The sequence below is a fragment of the Lates calcarifer genome, linkage group LG18 (assembly GCF_001640805.2).
Source record: "Lates calcarifer isolate ASB-BC8 linkage group LG18, TLL_Latcal_v3, whole genome shotgun sequence".
NCBI classification, from domain to species: Eukaryota; Metazoa; Chordata; class Actinopteri; family Centropomidae; genus Lates; species Lates calcarifer.
The window spans coordinates 11,998,068-12,017,810 of record NC_066850.1 but is presented as its reverse complement, the minus strand read 5'-3'; the positions used below and the strand labels follow the sequence as shown (position 1 = coordinate 12,017,810).

The window sequence follows — 19,743 nt, the reverse complement described above, 5'->3', positions numbered from 1 at the left end:
TTAAATTATTTGAGGAAGTGGGCAGCTATTGTCTGGCACAGGGATCAAATCCACTCCGATGCTTTGGCCAGAAAAGAAAACTCTTTGGCTGAACCACTCTCAGCTGTTGTTACTAGGGTTTGCAAGGAGAAATGGCTTCGAGGTTGCACAAGCCAAAAAGGTTGGAAACTGCTGATCTACTATGATGTGAGCAACTGTGAGCAGAGCCTGTGTCACCAACACATTGCCGAGTGCATTTTCATGGGACACGAAAAGGCTCAAGGCCACATTTTCAAGGTTTCTGGTTTGTCCAAAGTGCAGCACCTGTTACCTGAACCTCTTGTATCTGCACTGTCTGCTTTTCATGTTCTCTTTTACAACATAAGAGCAATGAAAAATTTTTATAGAAAAGAAAGGTTAGTGGCTGTTACCTTTGGTTCTTACACTAAGTCACTAAGTTATAACCATTTCAAAGTAAAGCCCTCCAACCACCATTTCTAATATGTATTAACAATAGCGTAACAATGGACTTTAAAAAAAAAAAAAATGAAAACAGCATTGCAAAGGAGAGCAGATCAGAGAACAATAAGATTGCCATCTGTTACATTAAATGAAATGTAGGTCTGAAACAAAGCTCCAAGCAACATCCATTCCCACATCAGGCAAGAGCTAACACAATTTTCTTGTCAAAAAAACTCTTGTCAACTGTGATGTCCAAACAACAAGAGGGCTGACGGGTAGAATCATCACAGTTGACTTCAGAGGCCATCAGAAAGTAGTACATTTACAGTATATAGTGCTGTGCTGTGAATATACAGTGAAAGTAGAAATTAGTAAAGACTGCCATGGCTAACGCTCAAAATACCCATGTCAGTGGAAAAATGACATTACATGCATGTCTGCTTGCGGGCGGGGTAACAAGAACACCTTTTGAAAAAAATATCTCTGCCAAAGCAAGTCTGTCTTCCATTTGCTGGTGTAAAATTGGCAACATTTGTTGACTTTTATGCTCTTTCTCTCTCAAACTATTCCGAAGCCCTTTAGGAGATGGGAAACCTCCATACATGGATCCTCAGTGGAAAAGGATTTAAGCATGCTCCTATACTGTAGTTGTCAATCCGGTATACATCCCTATTGTGGCTAATAATATCTTAAGAAAAGGTAGCATTCTGTGCATCTATCTTCACAATGTTTATGTCAGCTTTTACTGAGTGTGATAATCCATCGGATTCACTGGAACTATGCCTCAAAAGTATGTGTATGTGTATGTGTATGTGTTTGTGTGTGTGTGTGTGTGCATCCTCCCCCTTCTCTCCACTAAACTGTGAATGTAACTCAGCTGGAATATCTCAGTCAGGGCTGAGCCGAGCAGGTGACCCAGAAAAAGAGCAAACAGAGATGGAGGGAGAGAAGGGAGGAAGGAAGCTGGGAAAAAAAGAGAAAGTCTGATATTTATAGATATGAGGATAATGATGGTACCCAACAGAGAGTGTGAGAAGAGAGACTTGTGGATAAAGTGTGTGTGTTTGTGTGTATATACAATATCGGTGAGAATACATTCCAGCACTAAAACCTGTCTGTTTGCAGATAAGACTCGTACATCATCAATATCCCTCCTGTACAATTCCAGTACGTATCAAACTCCAGCCAATCCATCTACTTATTCCTTCATTCTTTTATTTGTACTGTTTCCAGTTACAGCAAGGTACATTTTCTAAGATAACAGAAGGGCAGATAAAGAAGTTGGACCCAGACTTTTTTGCAGTGTTTGCCCTAAACCAAAAGAATTTCATTAGTTCATACTTTAGTGAAAAGTTTAATCATCAACTAAATGCTGTTGTAGAGTAAGGATGTGCATGTTGACTAAACGATTACATGCTGCTCCCCTCGAAAGTCAACATCAGCAATACTAATAATTTAAACTAATTAGTAATATTCAATTGATGCATAGCGCTGGTTAAGTGTTGTATCTAAGATGCTATGCAGCCCCTCTCCCCCCAGCGCTAATGCAGTACATCCTTATTGCAGAGCAGGGGAGATTGTGAAATGTGGTTGAAACTAGAAAAGCTAGCAATGTAAGTGGATGCCTAAAAGCTAATCTGTGCTCCTTTTATGTACAAAAACAGATATGTCTAAGTATCCTTTACGTTGGCATGGATATTAAGCCATACATCCACTAGAGGGCAGCTCAAGTTTCTGAAAGCAACATGGCAATGGTGAAGGACGTCGTAACAATGTACCCCTTAAAAAAGAGGCAAAAGCGGCAACGTTGTTAACAGTGGTGGTCATGCATCGCAACATGTGGATGGAGAATTGCGCAATTTAACTCATAACAGTACCGGCATTTTTTAAATTTCTTCATTGTGCCTCAAGTATTGGTTACACTTCACCCGTGATTTCTGTTTCTTCCGTATCAAGAATCTTTCAGAAAATTGCGCACATATGGACAAAAGGAATGCAGAGTATGGGCAGAAAGGTATGACTGCATCCATATACAAATCTAATATTGATCATCAATGAACCATTAGCTGTTGTTTCTAGTGGCCAAATAATTCATAAACACTCTAAATCTCCCCCATGTCCCTTCCAGGTCTTCATACCGTTAATTTATATTATATTATATTATCATAATATTTTGCAACTTGTCCGGTCTAGGGCTCTGAATCATCCGGCACCCCGCACTGAATTTTGTTGGAAATTCTTTGGCATGAAACAAGTCAAATGTAAATATGCCAGATGCCAGCAGGAGCATGTTAACTCCAAAACTATTGATACAGGCCTTCAGAAGCTCATACTGGTCAAACTCTATTTCCGGCAGCCATTGTCCCTTCTTCCCTCCCTCCTTTGTTCCATTCACCAGTGTCCTTCCCACCATGTTGTCATGCAGAGCCAGGCTGTAGTCGGTAGGCCTGCTGACACTCTGTTCCATCGCTCAGACCCACACTGTCACCTGCCTCATTAGTGCTGAACTGGTGGAGAAGAGACTCACAAAACCGAAAAAGCTACACACACACACACACACCTCTTGCACGGTCAACAAATCTCAACGTACGCGCACGCAGCCAGATACACAGCCAGACATTCACATGCACAGGCAAGCATCCACACACTCAAGTGAGAATGGGGAAAAAATAAGGAGGGAAGAAGTTGTTCTAGGTCACTGATATGTGTGCGACAGCAAGCCAGCGTGTATGTGCAGCACAAGCCTTTTTACTGAGCCGACTGTCTTGCTGTGACAGAGGGTTTTGATTTTCTTCTTGTCTGACAGAAGTGACTTATGGCTGTACCGCTGTCTGTTAAAGACCCCAGGCCCCTCGAACAGGAGGCTGTGTGTTCAAAGTCCAGATATTATAGAGTACAGGCCAGGAAGCAACCCTGGAACGAACACTCAACTAATATGGGCTGCAAAAGGCTGAAAGCAATTTTTCTGGACTAAACCTGCCAATAGCTGATTTGCTGTGCCAATATTCATCTTTTTACATTTTACCATTTTCGTGATAAAAAATTAGACAGCGTTTTGTCCTGAACAGTGTTCTTGGCAGAGTGGAACGGCCTCTGCAAAACAGCAATTATGAGACACGGAAACTCATCACTAAAACCAAGCATTATAATAGTAATGATGATGATGAACACATTCATGCATACTTGTGTGGAATCTGATTAAAATGTCACATTAGAATCAGTTCAGGTTAAGGGTTTCTGCACAGACAGCCAATGTAGTATTTATCAACTGTGCAGTAAAAGCTGCATGAGGCTGAAATGCTCATTACATACCAGAAAACAAGATAGCTTGTGAGATCAAAACATGGAAAGACTGCTTTACTCTCTTTAGATCCTTACCATTAGTGGAAGAAAGACGTAAAACTTTGGCTTGAGGATTGGAAACTTAAAGGATTCATCCTTGGTAGGGGGCCCATTTAAGACAACAAAACTTACAGACTGTTTCTGGCTAGATATGTTACTGCCATATACTGAAACACCAGAGACTAAACATGTGTCTGAAGTCACTGTGAACTTTTTCTGTATTAAATCTTTCCTTTAAGTCAATGTTGAGGGGATAAACATAACTGTACTGTACTTGGCACAGAACACAAACAATTTACAAACAATAATACAATAAAATGACAATAAAACTCAATTACAAACACCAAATTATCCATGACTCATCCTCCTAAAAGTGCTATATGTAAGTATATTTAAGTAATATTGATCATTTTTTGCTATTACTAAGTAGTCATTAGCATAAATGGCTGTTTTCTGACCAGTCTAGAGGAAACATTACATTAAGAAGATAAATGCAGCACATCTAGCTAACACTCCACAGCAAACTAACTAACTAGAAGTTATCTCTGCTTTGTATCTCATTGGTTTCCTTAAGATTTTGCAAGCATGGAAAAACGACACATGTATTTAGCTTTGCTCCACTTTTTCATTTTTCACTGTTGCTGCCACTCTGACATTCGTTGCAGCTGTTTACTTTGTTAGCCACAACCCAGCTCTCCTTTAGCCTCACTGACAGAAAATGGTTGATGGATCCAAAACATCATCTAAACCCCCAAAACCACCAAAAGTAGAATCAGAGACTCAATTTTTAAAACCAACCAATCGAGTAAACACAGTTATTTCTATGGCAGATGAGAGTGTGTCTGTTTCGTGTTATTCCCTACAGCTAATCAGTCCCATACTGGTGGTTTTAAAGCCATGTTTAAAAGGAGACTTGATGAGGTAAAAGCAGAGAGCTCTTCATAAAAATGTGGAGAAAATAAATCATCTGAACTTAGAGGAGGATTGGAGAGGGGACAGCTGGAAAGAAACGTGCAGAAAGAGAAAGGTTAGAGTGAGGAAAGTTGTATCCTTGTGGTCAAGATTATAAACATACAACACATAATCAGAAACACACACACACCTTTTGCTGAGGCATAAGCTGACAGGCATTTCAATACAGCCCCCTCAACAACATCTTTATCCACCCTACGTGAAAACCTTACAGACAGCCCCCTATAGACTCATAACACACTTATTCAGACCTGGAGGTCTCCTTAATATGAGTGCACATGCCAGTGTGTGTGTGTGTGTGTGTGTGTGTGTGTCAGTGTACTTGTGTGCGCCTGTCCATTGACCCTGTAGGCCAGAGGAAACAGATGCTCAGAGAGGGGCCAGGGTTTATACAAGACCAAAGGATCTAACCCCAAACCACAACCAGCAACTAGATTGTTGCTCAACAGCGCTCACACACAGAAACAGGAAGCTAGTTAGACTGACACATGAGCTGATACATGGAGCCTCTGTCAGACTTTTATCACATCTGCATTCATGCTGTTGTTCAGCCGCTTCAATTGGAATGGATTTCTTGGAGTAAAATGTACATTTGTCTGTTAATGACCAGAGTATCTCAAAAATGACTGAAGAAATTAAAATGTTGGTGGTGGAAAGATAGTCCACAGGCAAATACAGAACTTGAAAGTGGCCTTTTATAAAGTGTCGCACAAATGTTGCTGGAGGATTTACTTTTTTTGTTTAAGCACATTCCCTTTTGGCTTCCAGCTTTACCTTACCTCAACCTAGTTTAGTTACCAGAATATCTCAAAAACGACTCAACAGATTTTATTAAAATTTGGCCAAACGGTAGGCCATGGGCTGCTGAAGAGTGTATTCATTTTTCATAACTGTGTTCTTGCTTCTATACAGGCCCTTAAAAACTATGTTGAATTCTCCCAATGGAATAATTACTTATTTCTAGCAATTACTTACCTCACCAGTTCTTCTATAAATTTCACCTGTCACCATATTTCATACATTTAATTTAATTAATTTTGTAGATAATTCCTTGCTAATTTCTTGTAGGCATGACATATTTGACAAAATTGCTAAAATTCTTAAATAAATCCATACAGCTCTATAGACTCTCATGCAGGCCTACTCCATTGCAATTAAACCACCAAGACACTGGTTAGCAAGGGAGTTTCTGTGCCACTGTGTTGAGTGTTTACTTCATGTTGGAGTTGGAGCTTATAAATCTTTAACATGTTACTTTTACTGAAATTATTGTGAGGCAGAAAAGAGAAGATGTCAGAAAAGATGGTAAGCATGACCACTGAAATTGAGCAGGACTGTCTAAGGCTATGTATATTTTGATGCAGCCGCATAAAAACAGTTCCTATTATTAAAATAGAAGGATCATGTAGCCTTGGTGGAGGTGTACACTCTGAGTTCCTTGTATCTATTAGTATTATAGCATTATCTCTCCTAACAGTAACACTTTTTTGAGTGTCTCATGCATTTCCACTCTGACAACCATTTGAATTTGTCAGAGAAAATTGTGAACATTTCCTTCATAGTTTGCACAAAACTGAATATTGGCAGTGAATCACCTTAAATCCATCGGTTGAGTATAGCCAGCCGTTAGCATCACACTCATTCGACAAACAACAGCAGCTTTATAAAAACGAAATCCATTCTGCCTCTCATTCCATCTCTGACACACACACACACACACACACACACTGAAAGACCTTTTTGCTTTGGAAACAAGCATTAATTTGCACATGAACTCTTACACAACCGTCATTGTCATGTCTGTGTCGAGTCCGATAGAGAGAGGAAAGAGAGGAGGTGAGAATAATGAGCCGAATAACAGAGCTCTATCAGAGTAAACAAACTGCTGCCCAGGTCGACGTGCTGTCAGTGTGTGTGGGAGGAGAGACAGGTGGAAACAATGTACTCTTCACCCAGGTTTAAGGGTTCTCCAGGCAGGGACGAGCGAGGCTGGATAGCAGAGAGCCGAGAGAGGCGAGAGAGCCTGGAGAGCATCGCAAGAGGGTGAAACTCTGCTGAGGCCTCCACACAGAAAGGGTTACTACAAGTGCCCTGGACACTAAATTATATACAGTGTATGTACACGCTTTTATGACTTAGAGAGTATATGTTAATCTATTGGCTTTACTTAATGTCAAAAATTAAACACATAAACTTTACACCTGATGTGCACATTATATTCTTGGCACATTCCATTGTTCACTAATGCTTTCAGGAAATCAATTCATGATTTAAAGGTGTTATTGTTTCTCTGAGTCTCCCCTGTCACTGAACAGATGTGTCACCCTGACAATTTTATTTTACTCTTTGTTTCAAGGGACAGTTTAAGTGCCTCTTGATGGTTTAAATGTTTCCGAGGTTCTCGCCTTTATGACAACATCCCAGTCTGAATCCTGTTTTTTAAATGTGTATTCTTTGTAGATTGTTGTTAATGACAGTTATTTACATTTCTTATTATTTCTTATTGTATTTATTACCAATTCCAAATTTAGTTTTTTAAGATTATAGCCCTTGAACCAGGCTCTTACTCTCATTGTGTGTCTGTCAAAGGCTAGTTCTGGGGACAAATTTCAATTGGGAACAAATGCCATGTTGCCAATTAAGAAAAGCTGAACTTTGGGTCAGTAGTTACAGTTAGGCAGTAGTGGTTATGGTTGGGGTTTGGTTAAATCTCCAGGAAACAAATGCAAGTCAATGTAATGTCTGCAGAAGTGACCAAGAACAATGTGTGTGTGTGTGTGTGTGTGTGTGTCCTACAGGGATGAATAAAGGCGTATTGAATTCAACTGGACTTAATTCAGGTATTTTCTTTTACTTGTCATCTGTCTGTATGTGCACACGTGCACGCATACTGCTGAAGTTGATAAAAGACTGAACATTATCAGTAACCACTAAGTGCATCACAATTCACTGGAAATCATCACCTCAGTGTTTGTTGTTATGATGGCTCAGCATAGTGATGATTCACTGAAAGGTTTAGTTTAATGATGAGTGGGCATCATGAATGTATCAGAAATGTGCAGTATGTGTTTTATATAATTTACCATATGGGCATAATGATAATCTTTAAAAAGATGTTGCTAAGCAGGTGATTACCTGTTTGTTTCAGCAATCAGAAGATACATTTATCATTGTTTTCTTAACATAATACACACCCTTGATAAATTAGTCTGACATAACAGTCATTAAATTAAATGGAAATGGTTACAGGTCATTATTTCTATTTAATGTATTGCATTGGAGTATTTCATAAGGCACAATCACTTATCCTTAGGGGAATGTGTATATTCAAATGTACACAGACATATTCTTGCCTCTCACAAACACGTGCACACAAACACGAGCACAGCATGATGGACCTGTGGTGCCATGCCAGAGCGGAAAAGCTAGTGGAGCAGAACTCAGGGCAGCCTGGGATCCTGCCAAGCCCAGCTGGTGGCACAAGCAACCGAAGGGAAGAGGAGGAAGAGGATGAAGAGAAGTGAAGGAAGGAGGGAGAGAGGGAAGCAGAGGAAGGATGGGAGCCAAGGGAGTGGTGGGGCTTAGAGAAGGGTGGTGCAACACCAACCAGCCAACACTATCTATCTATGGAGAGCAAAGAATCTGGGATTTAGAGGGGGATGGTAAGCATGTTGATGCATGTATTCATGAATGTGTACTTCTGTATGTGAGAGGTATGTATTTTGTGTGGGCGTTGAGAGAGAATTGATATATGGGAGATGGAGGAGTGGAGTAAAAGGGGCGACATAGTAAAGCGGAGGGGAGTCGACTCTATAAAATTCTGAATGCCACTAAATCTTTCCATTATCCACAGATAAGGCAGTGACAGATGTTTTGAAGCCCAGATAGAATTTAAATCGTTCAAGTTTGGCTGATACTGAGGGGTGAAGAATGAAAACAGATAGGTGGAGACAGGCAGAGTGAGACAGCAGCTACGATACAGATATACACAAGCACTGTAAACATCCTTCATTCCTCCTCCTCTCTCCTCCTCCTCGCTGCTCTCAGCTGGAGGGTGTTGCCCCATTCGATGAGCTCTGACAGGGTCAGGGGTGAGGCGGCGCCACCCCCAGGCTGATTCTGATCAAGAATGTGTGTTTGTCTAGTGTGTGCATTATAGATTTGTGGACTTTTTTTTTTTGTTGTTGAGAAACTGAAACTGCAAAAAGTCTATACAGTTAGTGTTGTGTTTGTGTGCAGGAACATTTGTGAATGTGACAGACTGTTGTTGTGCATATTAGCTTGTGTACAGTGTACTTACTGTACAGTAAGTGGGTGTATTTTACTGCTGGTGTTGCTGTCAGGTAAAATAAACTTGAATCTACAAAATGTAAACTTTTCCAAAACTAAAAATTCGATTTTAAAAGTGTACTTTAAATGTGCTTTCTAAAGGGTCAGACCAGTTCCTATTCAGTATAATTTAAATTTAACCATTAAAAGAAATGCTTCCCTGAACAAAACTTCAGACCATCATTTGATGCTAAAGCTCAAGTGAAGCTCCTACTAATGAAATTCTTTTAGGTGGGTTAGCAGCTCCTTGAGGCAGTGTGCATGGCAGGATTTACAGACTGACACCCCTGCTGTAGAGTAAAATCCCTAGAAACATTTTTATTATTGAATACACGCTGATGCAACGACCTGCGCCAAGGTTGAAAATACACACACGGCACAAAAATTAATGTCGAAACAATGTTCATGACTGCTCTGTGCATGACTTTTGAAATTAGGAATCAAAATACACTATCTTTCCAGTATGGTTTTCAAAGTCCTTACCTAATCTTGTTTTAATGTGAACTTTACACATATTATTTTGTGTAAAAATGTTGAACTGAGGTTGAACTTGAACTTGGCTGAAATCAGCATGATGACATGCCTCCAGGGATACAGAACAACTCCCACAGTACACAATGCTCTGTGCTCTGATATGATCATACATCATTAACAATCAATACAAAAATACACAGTACTACTACTAGGCTCAAGTTGTGAATCCCACCAAAAGACTGGATCCTCAAATTGAACTAACTTGTCCTTTATATATTACCAAGTTATTAATATACATACATTTTGAGGTCTGATCAGTTGAGAAGCCCCAAAAATGAACTATTCATAGGTCAAACTCTTTTATGTGAAAAAACCCTAACACTTATATTATCAAAATATTATAAAGTGGGCAGTCAAAGAATCATACCACACACACAATTTTAGCACAGTAATAACGACCTCATGCAAACACCCGTGTAAGTTTTAAAAGGCATCTTGTATAAATTACGATTTGTGTATATTTTATTCCTTAAGTTACAGTAGAGGGTAGTCATTGGTTTCCATGTATTGAGTGAATTGAAACACTTAAAGGATAACTTTTTGAACCTATTTTTATTACTTATTTTCCCACATTTTTTGGTGTAAATGATTGATAGAAAAAAATAATTGGAATCAGTGTTGATTGTTGTTGTAAGTATCTGACAATATCATGGATAGGATTCCTACAGACAGACCTTTTCATTGAAGAGTAAGGTCCTTTTGTTTAACCAGAAACATGGAAAGAAAATTTGCTGTGCAATTGTCAATCAATCATCAATCATTCACACCAAGAGACATGGAAAAATAAGGCCCAGGTTCAAAAATACCTGGATTATCTTTTACCTAAACCATGGAATGTGAAAAGATCTTCTAGAAACCCAGCAAAAAAAAAAAAAACAGCTAAACCATTAACATTTTTTTTCCTCATCATTTGTTTCTGACGAGTCTTAATAATAATTTGCAGAATCACACAAAGATACGCCAGGGTGATGAGGAAGATAAAGAGGAGAGGGAGAGGAAGGAGAAAGAAGATATGTATGGAAATTAATAAAAACTAATGGATGCTTGCAATGGTAAATGGGATTTGTAGTGAGTGGGCTAAAACATACAGAAACACTGGTATGGTCCTTTAAAGGTGGAAACTTACTACATCATCATATCAGAGGTGGAAAACACAGGCTGTCTGACATATGATTTGTATTAAAAGGCGAACTGAGATATCGCTCTGTAACCCTGGTTTGACGCTCTGCGTGTGTGTGTTTGAGAGGCATGTGATCTCACTGTTTCCCTGCGTGAGAAGAGAGACAGCAGAGACATACTGAGTCAGTGTTCAGCCATGCAGCCTTCTCTGAGACACACTCACATACCAGCCTTTTCCAACACACACACACACACACACACACACACACACACGCACGCACACACACACCAGGCTCCGTCAACACACACACCAAACTAAAGGAGACCATTGTCCTATAGTGGAATACAGACAGAGAGGCTAGAGGCAATCTTCACAGGAATCTGCTGCTGAGTGTAGGCTTTAACACACTTTCACACACACACACACTCACACAGACACACGCGCACTGCTCCACCCTCTACACAACAGTCCCTCCATTGCCACATGCTCTATCACCAGACAGAAACCACTCTCTGCCTACAAGTCCTTTATTCGGAGGCCACTTGTGACCATGTGATTAATGAACAGCACTGAGGATGCTAGCCAGCACTGCCAGAGGTCAGAGGTCAACTCTGCTAGGGTCCTAAGGTCGCTGCCGCAATGTGGGGTGCCACTGTGCTGTCCACTGTACGTCTCCAAGGAGAAAAACCCACTGAACCTCATGAATATTACATGAAGGCCCTGCCATGACAGGATGGAGGGGAAAACAAAAGGGCAAGATTTCATCTAAGAGAGAGGGAGAGGAGGGAAAAGAAGGATGGAGGAGGGATAAAGAGGGTCCTGTGAGGCCCAACAAAGACAGGCTTTATAGCAGTGAGGGTCAAATGGGAGTTTTATTCATGGTTTCCCCCTACACACTGAGAGGAGCTCCCTTAGGACCCTTTAAAGCTGAGGAGGTGTGCATGTGTGTGTGTGTGCGTTCATACAGCTTTTCCTCCCGGTTCATGCTTACACTTAGGACAACCTTTAGTCCCCAAATATCCACACTTTCCTGCTTGCCCTGACAAACACACTAGACAAAGGTCTTGGTTGTGTGTGTGTGTGTGTGTGTGTGTGTGTGTGTGTGTGTGTGTGTGTGTGTGTGTTGCATCTATCTGCATTCTGTCATTTTTATAGCCTTAGGCTACTTATTATCCCAGAAGTCTGGTAGAGTATCTATATGCTTTGCTATTTCCTCATGGCTCATACTTTGTGAATTGTTCTGACTGGGACTAGGCTAGCAGCAGATGTTCAGGTCTGTAACGGCCTGCCAGTGTTGGGGACATTCCTCAGTGGCTCTCATTGGCAAAGAGCTGACTGCATGTTGTTGAGCAGAGCCAACACTGAGTCCATATTTAACAGGACACGTAGCAATGCAGGAAATTTCAGAAATCCGTTTCTTTTTCCCTGCACGTGTGAGGCACACTTGTGAAATCCAGCAGAACTCAGCATAGCCCTGGAGTGGGTGGACAGTAGGAGAGTGTTATTTTACTCACTAAAGGCCAGAAATGCTTGGAAGGCACAAGACTAGTGAGGCAGTGGTGAATCCAAAGCTAATAAAGCAAATACTTTCAATATTTAAAGCTGCTCTAATCAATATTTTTATGTTAATTGATCAAATATGAATAACCAAGGACCCACAAAGAAATATTTCATGACTCTTAGCGTCTCTTAGCTCATTGTTTTGGTTCAGTGTCACCGCTTTTACAATCTCTAGCTGCAGCTTTCAGGGAAAAAGCTCTGATAAAGTGACTGGTCGCTAACAGCCCAGCATCAAACAGCAGACTGACAAAATAAGAAACTAGCTGGTGAATATAACAGAGCATGCAGGTGCTTAAGAAGATGTTTTTAGCAGATAAAGAACCACCTACTACCTGCTAAAAGGATACTGAAAATTGAACTCACACCAAGCTGACGTCTATCATGGAGAACCCCTCCCACCCCCTGCATGAGACTTTGGGAGATCTGAGTAGCTCCTTCAGCAACAGACTGCAGCATCCATGGTGCAAGAAGGAGCGCTATCGCAGGTCATTTATTCCAACAGCCATCAGACTGTACAACACCAGTCTGACCCAACAATAAACCTGCACTCTGGACTCCACTTTCTGGCTACTTTATTTGCACATACTTTAATCTACCTCACTGATTATCACCATTTTCCTACATTACAAACTGCATTTATTACAGAGACTTTTAATGCTGATTGCTGCACTTTAATTTTTTACCCTTCTGTGCCTTTTTTATATTTTTATCTTTTCTTTTTCTATTTTTGTCACTCTTGTCTCTTGCTGCTGTAACATGTAAATTTCCCACAAGTGGGATAAATAAAGTCTTATAATCTTAAAATCTTATCTTACTTAGTGTGGTGGCTAAGACTAAGACAATGATTTGTGTCTACAGAATGTGTCAATAGGTGACTGTTTGCTAACACCTCCCCCATAACAAAAAATCTGTTTATAGCTTGAAAGCAAATTGCAAAAAATGGCATGGAGTGTTGAATACAAAGTTGGGTAATCTCCACAAAGCAAATGTATAAATATATTTAATATTTAAAGCTACACTAATTAATATTTTTTATGTTAATGTATCAAAAGAGATGTGTAAATAGGGTAGATGTTCCCCATAACAACTTTATAATGTGATAATATGTTAAATGTTATGTAAATAGCTTGTTGTGCTGAGAATATATGCTTTTAAACCAACATTGTAAATCCCACCATTCTCCTCTAATTTACTTAATCACTTACCACTTAGTATAATGTATACAATGACTCAGATATGCTAAAGGTACTAATCTCTTATCTGCAAACATGTTAAAACTCTTAAACTTTAGGACACCTGCAATGTTTTAACAAAAGAGATTTAGAAAAGGAAATCACAGATAAAGCAAACACACATACACAAAACAAACCACCATCACCACTACTACATCATGACATGGACAAACAAGCACTCTTATTTACTTTATGATGATTGCCATTTCCCTTGACGTCCCCCTACCTATTTTCCACTATGTCTAATACGGCTGTAATCACCATTGTAAACCTTGTGTCATTGTGAGGACACATATAATTAAAAGAGGATTAGCAATGGACGGGCCCAGATGCCTTCTGCATGTAATTAACATTCAGACAATGTGGCGGGCATACAGAGAAAACACCTGTGTTTGCGATTTTTTTTTTTTCTTTTTTGTGTGTGCGATGCCAGTGTGTCTGGTCTGTGTGTATGTGTGTGGGCGTGTCTGAAGATGTGTATTGGTCTGTGTGTTTGAGATGGATTAGCCTCAGAAAATTCAGTCTGACATCAGCCAATCAGGGCCATTCAGGGGGCTAGCCAATCATCCACAACAACAGAGAGGCTGCCAGGATATGGTATTAAAATAGGCTTCATCTACATAGTGACGGTGAGCAACAGTGACAACAGCACATGGGCCAGTGTAGTAGACAAATGTAGCCAGTGTTATTAGAAACATATTTGAGAGTTTGTCTCTGAATGTCATCACTGATACAGTTGTTTTATTTTCTGCTCAGTGTGCCTGCAATATCTGTCTGTTCATGAATGCTGATGAAATGTCCAAAACAATGCTAGTACACAGGTCAAATTAGGGCTGTCATGATGTCAGATTTTCACAACATGATTATCGTAGCCAAAAGAATTGACAATAATGATATTATTACAATATCTATATCAGTCATATTCATCTTGAAGTTTCTTTGTTGTGTATTTTTCCTCCTTTTTTGCAACTAAAGTACAGTTAAAATATAAGTGTAGGGAGTGGAGAGAGAATCTGTAACCATAACTGTACAAGAGCATAAATATCAGGTTATCATCAATACCAGCATATCGTGACATGCCTAGGTCAAACAGTTGCAGGGCACATATTTGATCAACAGCTTAAAGTTGCACCAGTTGACCTTTCAGGAGTGAAAGGACAATTTCTGTCCAAAATATATCGTCATCAGACCAGTAAATCAGTCTATCCTGATGCCAGTGAGTAGATGCTCCCAAGCCTATGCGATGGACTGCTGCGGAGTGATTACGCTGTGATGTGATGCTGAGACAGGGAGGTCGCAGTTGCTCTTTCCAGGCACTGTGACATTAAAAGGTGATCGTCTAATGGAATTGACCTTTCAGCTTTATCTCCCTATCATGCATATATGAAGAGGACGCATGCACCATGTGCGTGTGTGTATATGATGGTGTATGTGTGAATGTCTCATATGGTGTGAGGTGGGCAGGGATATGACAGAATGTGTGTCTGCCATTTGTGTGTCTGTATGTAACTGCCTGCATGCATTTGATTCTGTATCTTTGTGAGTGTGTTTGTGTGTGTGTGTGTGTGTGGTGAGACGGGCATATTTGTGTGTATAGTTAATGCCAGTGGGATCATCTAGCATTACCCAAACGACCACGAGATGAGGTCGAAGAGAAAGGGCACAGCGGAGACGTGAGAGTGTGTCACCCTTGACCTTCAGGCCATTAGCTGATGGGTAAATACTGTCGCCCTGCTGCACTGTGGGAGAGAAGCTGACTGTTGCAGAAAGAAGTTGCCTGCTGCTCTCTAAAGTCCAAAATCTTGTCTGTACAAGCTGGGCCTCCGTCCATGTGAATAGTATCTTGGGTGAATGGAATGAAAACAGGAAAAGTCCTGATGTTTTTTTCAAACAAAATTTGACAACCTATTGAGGAGTGAGACAGATCAGTGAAAGAGGTTTGGCTCTGAAATCGTCAATGAACCAGCCTGTTCACACATTAAAGCTGGACTGCAAGAGTACATATAAATGAGTGTCTGTTACATTCAAACTATTGCCAAACAAGTTCACATAATTCTGATTAAGGCTTTCAGCTCCAGGTAACTCTCTCTGTATTTAGCAGTATATTACATCTGGTCTCTATAGTGACATTCCCATGCTAGTGTCAACCAACTATGATTGGTTTGCCAGAGCTGAAGAAGGGAGGCAACTGTAGCGACAGAGATGAAGTAGGCCACAACAGCTAGGAGTAAAGTGGAAAAACCGAGAAAGCATCCAAGAAAAGCTTCTGATGCTCCAGATAAAAGAGGAGGGTCTACAGGTTTACACTCTGTAAGGCAGTTTTATATATAGGTCATGTCCCATATTCGAAGACATATCATATGATAATCATCCTATAGCTCTAACATGACCTCTGGTCATCATGTACTTTTGCTTATTGAATTAACTATTGTACAGAACATGAAAACAAAGAAAAAAAAGTTCAACTGATGGTCAGTTATAAAATCATACTATCACAGCCTAAAAAAAAAGGTGATCAACAGGTGAGGACACAGATTGTAATTACTCTGACTGCCAGAAGAGGAAGACAAAAGTTCTGCACTTCAGGTTTAAAGCCAGTACACCCAACAAACTTATGTTTTGTTATGGTTTCAGCTGTACTCAAACGCTGATTTAAATTTCTAATTCAGAGTTGTTGTTTTTTTACCATGCCAAATGGTAATGCCAGTTCTAGAGAAAACACTACATAAGTATTATTATTATAAACTATAATATAATATGGAAAGTAGAGTAGCTATCAGCAGCTTGAATCCATCTACAAATCTACATTAAAATTCCTACTGGTTTAATGATAGTATACATACAGAAGTAGTAATGGACATGTCAATCCTCAGCTGGTGTTAAGTAACTCTTACCTCTTGATAACACACTTAACTGTGATAACACAGTCGCAAAAGTTAGCTACTGCTAGGCCACAAACAAGAAAATCATTTTAGCTTACAAGGACGCCACCTGCACAAAGTCCAGGAAGGCTGAATGTGTCGTTAACTTGCATTGGAAGCACTGCTTTGCATACATAACAACCAACGTCAATAGGTCCCAGAGCTGAGTAGGTGGTTGCAGACCTGGAAGTAGGGCACTTATGACTTATCTGCGTTACTTCATGTCTGTGGCTAAAAGGTCTATTTAGTCTATAGAATCTATAGAATTCTTTGCAGAGCTTGAAAGCTGAAAATAACTTCAAATATGTTTCCAATTAAATTTATTTAGATGCAACTGCAGAATCTACACTTTTGTAAAGAATGAGCAGAGAAGAAACAGTGAAATGTTTGACCATGAGCTAAGTATTAAGTGGGAAAAGGGTAATTCTTTAATTTTTTGGCATGAAATTGACATGCTGAGTTTTGGCACTTTCAGCACAAAAGGCTAGTCATTAGTGAGGGTTTTCAAACACCTACAGTGGTCTATTAGAGATCAAGGGTTGTGGAATTTCTTGAAGAAAGCTTCTAGCCTCAAGAATCAAAATGAAAACCAGAGAAATGTTTGGATGTACGAGGTTTACAGGCAACACTTGAATGTCCCATCCTCTTGTCTGCCACTGAGTGCTGAGTGGCTCTGACTGCTCTAAGAGAGCACTCTCCTTCTCAGGGCTAAATCACTCAGGACTCATAAAAAAAAGGACTTGCAGCTCAAATGCTGACAGCGTTAGCTGAGCAAACAGACAAATGGAAGTGTGGGTCGGTGAGTGCGCAAGTGTTTGTAGGCCTGCTGCATCACTGCCAACAATGGAAAAAAAAGCATTAATGTCAACTTATATTCCTCAGTGTACTGTATGTTGTGCAAATCCTTGTTTATGTATCCCACATGTGTGGATATTTTTCTTATTTTTGTTCTTTATTGCACATATATTTAATCTATTTTTATTTTCCTGTGCACATTGTCCTGCTATTTTGTTGGACTGATTTAGTTTCATAGTTCATAATGATGAGATTTTTACATAATTAATGTATTTACACTGAGATTTTTGATGTATTGACAATGTGGAGTTTTATCTGTGGTGTTCTGCTAAGCCAGTGGACTCAGCCATGCCATGTAACTGCAGTGGATTTAAATCCAGCAAAGGATCTTTGAGGTTGTCCACAGTCACATATCTAACGGACATGTAAGGTATTAATACATCTAATTAATAACTTCAAATGAATATAACAAGTTTTTGACAGTTTCAACTTCAACAATAGTTTGTCTGCCTCTATGTGTCTACCCAGACACCCCTCCCTCTGTCCCAGAGGATATTACCTGTTGCCGCAGAATGTCGTCAATTGAAACCATGAATAAAGATCAGCCGTGTGTATCTCCCCACTTGAACAGCATTTCTGTTTCTATTCCTGTAATGCCTGTCCTCCTAGACCACAGATAGATGGAGAGAGAGGAAGAGAGGGAAGGACAGAAAGGATGGATGGAGGAGGAGGGATGGAGGAAGAGAGCAAAGGGAGATACTTAGCTGCGGCCTGTCAGTCAAAGGGAAAGACAAAAAACATCAAACCCCATCAGCAGCGCATCTCAGTCTGGGTGCTGCTGCACTCAACTAGAGCTAAATAACAGTAAACAGAGGAACAGAAGAACAATCAGCAGCAGGCACAATTGCATTAAAGTGTTATAAGATGGATTTATATGGCTGATCCAAGAGTTCTACTAAAAATCAAATCTTAAATTTTTCCCTCCATTCATATATCCATATATTTGGATCAAGCTCATTACTTTGATTAGTAAGTTAGCTGGGGCATTGAATTAGTGGCTCTAGCACCTTGCTTAATTATTTATTCATTCTTGACATATCCACAGACATTGGAAACTTGTGGGAGAAAACATAATCGGCCTAAGCTGACCAATCGCAGTTCTCATGGACTCGACATGGTATTTCTATTCACCATATCCCAGATGTGTAGTTCCATTTTTTGAGGAAAGGCACATCAGCTAGGGCGTTGCCTGCAGCAGCTGCGGAGACTATACATTTGTAGCTGCCACAGCCATAAATCCCCCTCAAGGGTTACTGTAGGAATATGACACTCCGAGGGACACAGTCATAGGTCTCATCCAAGACCACAAAACACATATGAGCTACATGGGAAAATGACTCCCCCAGTATTGTTGCCAGAGTTAGGCAAGAAAAGACCGTAACCATGAGAGAATCCACATGGCTCCCCATAAAAACTGCTATATGTATGTTTTTGCTATCTCTACATAGCCAATGTTAGCCAACAGGTGGCGGTGATGGTCGCTTGCCAAGAGCTTCAGCCATCCCATTGCATTTACAAGACGAGAGGTTAAAATATGTCCTCTGGGCAGCTCTACTTCTTCATTCTGTCATGTTGGACTAAGGGCAGACCGGACACTCATTATTGCAACGTGGTATTAAGAGATAAGACTAACATGCTAACTTTAGTGGAAGAAAATAAGTGATAGAAACAGAAGCAAAACAAGAGTTGACATTGGCATTGCTTTCTCCCACTGGAGACAGCTCGTATTGAGGAAAGGAATGAAATTTGATGCTTAATTTGTAACATTTATTTGGCTGGGTAACGAGAGACAAAACGCACATATAGCACCTTTAATTTAGGTTCAACAAATTATCTGAGCTTTCCAAAGGAGGCTGAGTGGTATAAAACCTCAGTAAGTGGAAAAAACTGTCCAATTTTTTAATGAAATTGTGAACCAATTTCCTCATTCAGTCTTCCTTTGGGAAAAGTCCCTACTCCCCCTTTAAGAAAATTAGAGGAATTCAGACATTCTTTGAAATGTTTAGACCTAATCAATTAAGGGGCCACTTGAGAATTCAGCAGTGAGGAGACATGAAATGAGAAAAATGAGATGCAATGTGACAAATTCTGAATACCTTAGATACCTTATACCTGTAGAAAGACTGACCCAGGAACAACATAACCTTTGCTGTGTCAATTTGTCTCTGTTCCTTTAATCCATCCACCAATTTGTGCTCTGGTGTGTAACAGGAAATATAACCTTACAAGGCCACAAGCATGGCTACAGATTTTAAGTATGTTCAAATGCTAAGAAAAGAATTAAAACTAGATGAGAACTTGATTTAGTGGCTGAGTTGCAGAAGGACAAAATCTGTAACAAAAACACCCCAAAAGAAAAACTAGCTGAAGACAAATGCTCATTCTTTCATTTTGTGATTCTATTTTCTGCAAAGCTATCGATCTCATTATGTATAAA

General features: G+C 39.9%; 1 long non-coding RNA gene across 1 annotated transcript in view; it reads right to left on the bottom strand.

Annotated features, from left to right (window-relative positions):
- Positions 1-17,775: 17,775 nt before the first annotated feature.
- The window catches only part of LOC108895904 (uncharacterized), a 229,066-nt gene continuing 227,098 nt past the window's right edge, over positions 17,776-19,743 (bottom strand). The window contains exon 5 of the long non-coding RNA XR_007815071.1: positions 17,776-17,911. This is a non-coding gene — a long non-coding RNA (uncharacterized LOC108895904). The remainder of the gene's footprint in view (positions 17,912-19,743) is intronic.